Below are 10,510 nucleotides of genomic sequence, written 5' to 3' on the forward strand. Positions count from 1 at the left end.
TCCTAACAAAATAAGAAATAACAACCAAAGCAAAAAGAGCAATAATTATTGCAAAACCCTAAAACCTTAAGTAGAAGAATGCTAATAATAAAGTTTATAAATCCCCAAAATATAACCCTTAATTTCTTTAATTAAAATACATAACAAACCCAAATTAGAACATATTGTGCTTGCGTCAATCTCTTCTGATTGTAGAGAACTCGTCCTCAAAGTTTGAAAGGGGCTAAGATGAGATCTACATTAATCCACATCCTATTTTTTCCTTCTTCTCTTTTAGCTCTAAAAGTATGAATGGTTATGAAAATGCCGCGTGAAATGGATCAAAACATGAAGACGGAGGACTTGACGCAGGTATTTTAAACTCAACCATCCTTTCATCGTTTGTGATTGATATTGTCCTTGTCAAAATCCAATGCATTGCCGGAAATAGGATTTCCCAAATGATTCCCTCTCTTTTATAGTAATTGAAGGGTTAGATCATTGAACTCTTTACTAACAAGGGCTGATGGAGGTTGATTAGGAATGAGGTGAAAGACACTTCTTTCACCATTATTGCCTTGATCTCCAAAAGCTAGGCTTGAGGTTCCATTCACGCCGCTGCTGAGCGATCTTATGTCGTGAGCTCATCTACTCTCTCAGCTAGGGGTATGAGTTTTTCTACTTTCTCTACTAGGGTTTGAACAAGTTGAGTCAACAAATTTAATCCTTTGAGGGGTGCCTCCTTTGAAGCAATCATTAACTGATGCAAGGAAAGATGGAGGGAAGAAATAATTAAAATAAAAATAATAACAAAGTGTAAGAGAATGTATATTCTCTCCATATTTGCAAGGGAATCCATCCCAAATATCTCTCCTCATGATCCAAAACAAATTCTTTCTTCACAAGATAACCATCTTCTCCGAGATGGAGCTCATTCCCTTTAAATATAAAAATTTAACTTAAAAATCCTAGAAAGTTCTAAAAAAATCATGACCGTCTATTCTATTTAATTCTAACCATCCATTATTAACTTAAAAATAAATGATTGACTATACCCTAACAAAATAAAAAATAACAACTAAAATAAAAGAGCAATATTTTTTTTTTTTTTGGGGTAAATCAGTGGGGGAGAAGGTCCCCTACCCAGATTTCATTAATAAAAAATAGAGAATCATACTATTTTACAACCTTTTAATAGGGTAATTATGCCACATCATGACGTAAAAGAAGATGAAGGAAATTTGAAGGTCTGGAGCGCCAAAAGGTGGCTTTCGTGAAAATTGTAGCCTTTGTAACCAGTACATTGGGTACCATATTAGCCTCACAGTAGACATGGAATATGGACTATGAAAAATTCTTGAGTATGACCCATTGTTTGAAAGACCGTCCAATCTAACCAGTAAACGCTCGGTTAGATCAGAATCGGCCCCTTGCCGGTTCCGGTTTCAGGCGGTTTGGTGATCGGTCGGTATTTTAAAAATAAAAATTCAAAAAAATATTTATAAAATCCCAAAAATAAAGAATTTGATTTGTAATACATTTTTTAATATTTTGTACATTATGGTAAATATTAAAAATTGTGTTGGTCATTAATATTCACTTTTAAAATCTATTTTTTCATTAATTTTCAACTTCATTTGAATGTATTTTGTTTTAATCATTCTTTATATGCTTTTCATATTTTAATAGTTTTTTTTTTTTTGGCATCATTTTACTTTTTTCAACAATTTTTTGGCCGCCCGAGACTTGTCCGGTTAGAACGGTTGAATCGGTTGGTTTACCGATTAGGCTGGTTAAACCGCTTCTCACCCCATGTCCAGTTAACCGTTCCGGTTCGATTTTGCAAACAGAACTTACAATTAGCAGCCATGGTATGGAGAGCCCATAGAGGTTTACATCGACCTTGTATAACCTGAACAAGTAGGGTGGAATTACTTTCAATTTGAAAGAGAAAACATTCCATATGAATAGCTAAATCAACGCCTTTTTGTTAAACCACAAAATTCTGCATAATTATTGAAAACAAAAAGAAAAATAAATTACTAAATCTTAATAACTTAATGTAGAAGACCGTTAAAGATAGGACTTAAAAATTCCTCAAAATATAAACCCTTAACTCCCTTAATTAAAATACACAAAAGAAACCAAATTAGACCATCCTATGCTTGGATCACGTGTCTTATTCCAACAATATAAGATTGACACCCTATATAAACATTATCCAATTATTAATTTCCTGGGAGTAAGAATGGTCTTTCTTGACTCCATTGCCGAAAGTAGTTTTCATCCCATTCTCTTTTGACTCTCCATTTTATTTTATTATTATTTATATTAAAGTTAATATTTGGTGGGTCGGTCGAATGTTTGCTTCTGCAAGAGCCCCTTGTTCCAAGGTTTTACTTTTCTTTCTTATTTTTTACTTTTCTCTTTAATGGTTGAGGGGATAATTTTGATTTGGAAGGTGGTGGATATAAAAGTCATGTCTGACTTTCCCTTGATATTTGCAAATGTTAATTATAGTTCCCAGGATAACAAGCAAGCTCAGGGCAGCTATCTCTCTCTCTCTCTCTCCACAACTATACGAAAATGCTCTCTCTCTCTCTATCTCTCTCTACCACATGCATTACCTATGAAGATAATATTTTCGTATACATGGAGAGAGAGAGAGTTTTAGCACTTGTTGTCTTATCATTCCAAATTATCTTCTTTTGAAAGAGAGAGAATGCACTTTTTTATTAGAAAAATTGTTTCATGCGGGCTGGATCGCATTTATGCATATGTGGTTTAGAAAGTGTAAAGCATCCATCTTAAAGATGGATGCAAATAAGGAAAAAGGTTGGGGTCGTGGCGTTAGTAGCTCTACACTCTGTTACCACATTGTGGTATCTATTTCTACTGTTAACATCATCAATTTAACACTTTTAAAATGTAACTCCCCAATCTATTGAAAAAGCATGTAGGAGCCTGTCTTTCCCACTGAATTACTCAATTTACTGAAACTAACGGTTCAAATGTTTTCTTACTTGAATTATTATTTTCAGTTTTTAAAATTTATTTATTTTTTCATATTCATCATCTCCATGTTAGAGATTACATGTTCTTAAAAATTAAATCTTAAAATCCATCTAAAAAATAGATTTATTAAGAGACTTGTATTTCTACATATGCAGGCTTGACCCTTCCTATTGCCACGCATTCTTTCCTACCACTAGCCTCGAAGTTCTTGTTTTCATTTTTATCATTCAAAGTTGCAATTTTATTTGACATATGGCTCTCATTTTTTTTTTTTTTTTTTGTTTTTTGGCAGGTCATATGGCTTTATCTTTTCCACCTGATGTTCTAACTTTGTTTGACAATTTTGTAGGGGTCCCCCCACTTTTTAGGCTGTTTTCTATGACTTTTAGTGCTAGGACATGATTCTAATATGGACCTAAGCTTGCCGGCATAATCATGTCAAAAGAAAAACAAATAAAAAAATAAAAAAGAAGAGAAAAATAGTATGCAACCATGCACAATAAATTTGGAAAGTAACAAAAAAATAATCTTAAGAAATAAAAATAAAAATCAGCTGGACGAATTGAACTTAAGATGTGACATTGCTAACATCAACTGCCAATAAAATTGGAAAGAGGCAAGAAAATAATCTTAAAAGAAAAAAAGAAAAATAAAATCAGTTGTACGAATTGAACTTGAGCTGATTTCTCGATTAAAAAAATAATCTGACTATGGTCTAAAAGTAATATTTATTTAAGGGTGGTGCACCTCCAAAAGCTATTGGAAGATGTAGTTTTGGTATTAGAAACGATTACAATAGTCTAAAATCTATTTTTGCTCCTAACTACTAAATTTAAAGCTCCAAAAATATTGTAGATTGAGCGTAGTACTTGAAAATCTTTAAAATGTATGGTTCAACTAATGCGTAACAAAATGCACTATTTATGATTTGAAATCTTTCTTCTTTTTACATATCGATATATCTTGAAATCGAAATGATCAATATACTTTTTAATGTCTGAACAACCTTTTTTTATGGATGGTTGATGTTTGCCCCACTAGTACAATGTATAATATTTTTTTAATGTTCATGATTTGTGTCTTCATTTTCCTAACTAAGGCTAAGATGTGCTTCTTTAATTTAGAAGTATAAAATATGACTTTTCACCTTAGGAACAAACATTTCATAACCCATCTTGGCCATTGGATGTTAAATCGTGGTGGATACTAGAAATATCCCATTGACTAGATCTAAAGTAAAAAGAACAAAATAATGAATTTTGTGGCACACTCTAAATAGTTACATTTCATGTTTGAGTTGATTCTGACCTCAGTGTACTAGAGGTAAATGGTCTATCACTGAATGTGACCACCTTTTATATTAAAGTTCATTCCCTTGAATTCCATAGCTATTTGAGAAACTTCCATTTTCCAAAACAAACAAATTTCTCCTGTTATTATTATTTATGAACAATATCATTATAAACAAATCAGATTTTTGGAGACAATTTTCATGTCGGCCACCAAGATCTCCCAAGTCCAAACTGCAAATCGATTTTCAAAAGTTTAAGCATCGAACATGGCAATGAAGGGACACATAGGCATTTTAGTGAATGGTATATTTGTTACTCATTATTGTCATATTTAATTAACCACCCATTTATAATAGGAAAATGTACACAAAATATTTGTACCATAGAAATTTGGGCATCCATATGGGATCAAATTGTACATTTGGTCCTGCACGTGAAGCACCTAACAAGGGGATCTTGGTGACCCAGTATGTTTCAAACATCGTTGATTAACCTTGTGATCGGTTTCAAAAAGTAAAAATTGATTTTGTACAATTAAAACCTTGACACTGTCATCCATAAAATGGTCTGTCCAGAGCTAAATTTGGAGGGGGAATTAATTTGGAGCATCTGTTGAGTTGCAAATCAATTTTGCAAATTTTCTTTGGAACTGGTTTTGGAGATGAATAAAGAGGATTTTTGAGTTTTGGGGTTAAACAAATCCTCCCCCTAATTGTGTGTTTTGGAAACCATTTGATCCCATCGGAGCACAAAATCTCTTTCCACGAGAAATCCCTTTTTTTTTAAAAAAAATAAAATTATTTTTAGGCTTGTCCATTGAGTACAGCTTGTTTTTCATTATATTCTCAAATTTTCCAAATATTCTATACAATGACAATTTTGATATAAATAATGGTGTGGTTTGCATAAAGCTACAACTTTAAGCAATCCAATTAAGGCGCGCCTCTGAATTCTCTCATAAATGTAATTTTGGTATAAAAAATTCTTAGGATAGATTGAGCATCTATTTTTATTTCTAATGATAGAATTTTAAAATCTAAAAATGGTTCAAATAAAGTAGAACTATAAAAATATAACAATCTTGAAAATAGACGGTCCAGATAATGTTTTACAGGATACGTCATTTCTAGGACTTTAAATCTTTTTTTTATTTTCATATTCATACCTCTCTATGATGAGCTGATCAATAAGAGGGTTTTCCACATCAAAATAACCTTTTATGATGGATTTTTAGATACACCTTATTCAACATTTTAAAATTGCTACCTTATATAAACTTTTTCCTATAAATAATTCATTGAAGAATAGTGTGCACCTGAAAGATATGAATGTGTAACAAATCATCATTCAATTATAAAATATATTTGAGCTGGTAAATTTTTTATTGATAAAACCTTTTCATGTTGTCTGGTTGACATGTCAAGCAAAGGGTTGCTCCACTTTTATTGACTTATGACCATTCATATTCCTCATTGTATTTTTATTTTTTATTATTTTTTTTAGTGTTGGACATACCACACGTCATTTCATCTTTATACCTGTTGTTTCAAAAAGTATTTTTTTTAAAAAAAAATTTTGGATTGAGATTCTAAAAATTACATAGTGTAGCAACGTAATAGCTTTAGTGCATTAATTATCAGTATTTTGAGAGTCCTTGATTTCTAGGAATGAATAATTGGACAGTTGAAATCATCCATGCAACAATTCTTGCTTATAATAGAGTTTTCTCAAGCTTTACATTTGATGACTAATTTTTAATAAAGAATCAGGTGATTTATTTGATTCAAATAATTTTATAGATAATTTCATCGTAGCAAAATGAAAAAAAAAAAAATGAAAAAAAAAGAAAGAAAAAGTGTTCTCTAATAGCTATATCTAATCATCCAAAAAATGGATGGTTTGTCTTCACCCATGGGGCGAGATTGTTTTAAGAACATTTTGGGTACAAGTTCGATATTTTTTAAGAAATTAATTAAAATACGCCTAATTTATCATTTATTTATTATTTTACTCATTTTCAATTATTCCATCACACGACAATGTGCATTTTGAATATGGTTTTTGAAATTAAATTAAAAGCCAAGTGCAGCATTAAATAGCTCACATCTCATGTGCATTGTAGCAATTTTTCTTGTTTTTAGATATTAAATACTGAGGTTGCTAGGGATCACACCTACTATATTTAGGGGTCCAAAAAAAATCAGTGCATCATTAGTTTTGAGCTGGGGGATATATTGTACCATTGGAAAAGGGGTTGGGGTCGTAGTGGTAGCACCTCTTCATACTTCAGTCGCACATCATGTTATCTAATCCTCCTGATAGCTTTAGAAACCTAACCATTTTAAAAATTAGTAGGGGTTTGCATTCTTCGCTGAATTATCCAAAAAAAAATAAAAAATGAAAGATATTGTACCATTCCACTCTTTCCTATGTGTCTCTTCCATGTTTATTTTTTTTGTTTTTGCCTTAGTTTTTAAGAGGCTACCTCTCCCCCATTTTTTTGTGGCAGTAATTTAGCCAAAGAAATAATCTAGGAACACTCAGTTTCCTTTTTGTTGGACCCTAAAGCACCCATAATGCTGTACCTACTCATTGGTTCCACTTATATTGTAAACCCAGAACAAGAACCATAGGCCCCCACCACACCAATTTCTTAAATCATAAAACAATTAAAAGTTAGGGACGCTAACCAAAAGGAGAAAAGGTGAATTTATCAACTAATTATTTAATGGAATTTCACTGTGCATGTCTGGTGATGTTTCTCAATTGCCAACCTTCATTTGACCTACTCTCAAAGACAATCTTGATTTCAGTTCCACGGTCCAATGCTTGACGCTCAAGCCACAAAATTTTGAATATCTGACCGTTGCCGACCCGCCAGTCGGCGGGTTTCCGGCATTGTTTCCATTATTTCTCAGGGTTGATTTGCTCATTTTGGCTGAAAGTGAGGGGTGCTAACCGAGCTCTTCTTAGGGGTAATCTTGATCATTTAATTGAGGTTTGTATCCATGCTTTTGATTCTAAATTTAATTACCCGACTTGAATAAGGTTCATACTTTTGCCTTAATTTTACAGAAGGGGTGTGTGCTTGGGGTATGGCTAGAAATGATACAATGAGCCATGTTCATTGAAGTTTAGGTGGGTTGGGCTTGTCCGGTCCATCAATATGTGTGTGTGCACGTCAGAAAGAGCCGGGCACTACATTTGTGTCCCCGAGGCATCACACATCCATCTTAAAGATAGATGTAGAGTGATGCTCCCTCTAAAAAAAGATAAAGAGTTATATATCATGAGACAATTTACTTTTGGTATAAAGATATCACAATTACTTGTAACCATCCAATATTAAATTTAATAGCGTGGTTGCGTCACAAAGTTCAAAAAAAATTAATTTAAACTCATACACTGCCCAATTTCACATCCAAAGGTCCAGATTAATTGTGACCTCTATAGACCAAATATAAATAGGTTTATTATATTCTTTTTCAAAAGAGAACAACCAATGGTGTAAGTTTTTTCAAAAATTTATCATTTATATTTTTTGCAATTTATTTTTAAATATATTTATTACCTCCACGCAAGAGATTATATGTACTTAAAAAAATTAAGTCCAAAATCCATCCAAAAAATAGATCAAAAAGAGAGAGAGGACACATATCTACATATGAGTTTTAGAGCTTTTAAAAATCGTCCAATATTATGAAGAGTGGCATTAAGTAAAAACCCAAACCCTAAGAAAATAGCGATTCACCAAGGATCAAATCAGATTAGTCATAAAATATCAAGATGACGAATGAAAAGAAAAAAATGGAAGAAAATTGAAAAGGATAGAAGTGGGATGTTGTGTGACGGCCCAAAAAGTCTTTAAAAGATACGTGTTTTCAAAGAAAGAAATATACGAAGTATAAAGTCAAATATCCATGAAATATAGAGAAGATAAATCAAAATAAAAATAAAAATATTTATCTAAAAGTTGCAACCATATAATATTGAAGAAAGGTGTACCTCAAAATCCCACAGAAGAAAGTGTTTTGGCAGTGGACAACCATCCAATTGATCATCTCGACCTCAAGATGCGTATACATGAAGAACACAAATAATGTGTCTTCTAATAAATTATCTAGACCGTCTATTTTCAAGTATTTATTGATCTGCTCTATCTCTATTATTTCTAAAGTTTAAAAGCTTTATAATTAAAGATAAAATAAATTATCGAACCATCATAAAGTTTCTGACTCCAAAGCAACATCTCTAAGCAAATTTTAGAGATTCGCCGTACTTCTATGATATAAGGAGGCAATCTTTTACAAACCTCGTCCAAAGAGAAAAATTGGACAGGAGCAAAGTTGAGCCTTAGGGGTGACAGTGGATCAGGACCCAACCCAGGACCCTAGGGGTATACCCGATCTGGGTCGGGGTCCCATAACATTTTTCTAGGTCTAGCTGGATCCAGTCCCAACCCGACCCGTTGCCATACCTATTGGGCATTGCTACTATTGCTAAACGTGAATGCAACTGTCTACTCATAAACACCAATAGTAAATTTACACATCGGTCTTACTTTACCTGTCTAAATAATATTATAATGATTTTTGGAAAAATAGGGAAAAAAGGGCGGGGTTTGTATAAGGCGGCCTTGAACAATCAAAGTAAGGTGTGCTTTTAAATAGTATCAAAAGATGTTGTTTCAATACTGAAAAACTTTGTGATAGCTTGAGAATTTATTTTCATCTCCAATTATAAAATTTAAAGCCTCAAAACTAGTGTAGATTGAGAAGATATGTGAACACTAAAAAATCTTGAAAATAGATGGTCCAAAAATGCATTACAAGGTAGACAATTTTCAAGACTTATTTTTTCTCATGTCCATGCATCTTGAGGTCGAGATAATTAATTTGAAGATTTTTGGATATAAAAACAACTTCTTCTAGTGAAATCTTGAGGTACTCCTTAATTTGATTATTTAGGGCCTCGCACTTATACAAACGTTTGTCCTTATTAAAATACACCTAAGGGGAATGGATTATATGATGTTTTTCCCTTTTGTAGATATAATTTTAAAAAGCCTACCAAAATGCACGTAAATTGTTAATAAGTTATATATATTTAGATAACTTTCCCATAAGACATTTAGATCTCATGGATGGTAGTCTAGGCCTTCAAAAACTAAACTTATATTCTTTGGATTTCCTCATGATAAATTGCAGCTCAGAAAATCAAAACCCCGGTAAATTATGTGTTTTAGAGTCCAGATTAAAACGTAGCTTTAAATTCACTAGCATATAAAATAGATAAAATTATCATTTAAGGGTTTATTACTCCATAAAAATAATTAGTAAGTCATTACTATCCCAGTTAACCCTAGTGGGTTTGCTTTTTAAGTTTTGTTTTACTTGTGTAGCTCCTAAAAAGAATGTATCTAAACGCACAAAAATTGTCTATATTCAAGATTGGACCAATCCTGAATAAGTTGGGAATTTTTAGCATATTGGCCCACCTAAAAGGTACAAAATATATAACATGATTACATTTGCTTATTCAAGATAAGTGGAATTATTGATAATTTTTTGGATAATTTAGTGGGGAGTACACGTTCCTACCCATTTTTTTGAAATGATTAGTGGGTTTTGAAAGTTGGAATATAAATCACAATGTGCAACTGAAATATGGGAGGTGCTACCTCGAGTCCCTTTCCCCAAGTGAAATTATTGAACTGGCCTCTATGTTCATGGTTGTGAATGAGAGCAATTAAAGTAGTTTTACATTTCTTTTTTTTTTTAGGACTTACATGTATGAAATAAATATTTTAAAAAATCACTCAATTTTGATTATGATTTTTTGGCCCCTAAATGGTTTTGTTAGGCCTTTGACCACTTGATAATACTTTATTTGTAGCTTATTCCCCATTTCATTCAACTTGAAAACACACTATTTTTTTCTATTGAAAAGAAAGAAGGGTAATCCTTTCACAACAGACCATTATACCCTTGAAAGAACAAAAACATTGTAATGAGAAAAAGACCATGTGTATCCCAAAAACTAAGAGCTCATGGCTATGGGCAAAATGTTCATTGCAATAAAAAATGAAGGCACTTTGGTGATTTGAGAAAAATGGCACACTCTCAGCAGTGTTGTTTTCCATGTGCCTCCAGATATAGCACAAATTAACAATGGAATGTGGTACACATATTAAATTACCTGAAAAATGCTTAAAAATAGGGGAA

The sequence above is a fragment of the Amborella trichopoda genome, chromosome 11 (assembly GCF_054954075.1).
Source record: "Amborella trichopoda isolate Santa Cruz 75 chromosome 11, AtrichopodaSantaCruz75HAP2 v2.0, whole genome shotgun sequence".
Classification (NCBI taxonomy): Eukaryota; Viridiplantae; Streptophyta; class Magnoliopsida; order Amborellales; family Amborellaceae; genus Amborella; species Amborella trichopoda.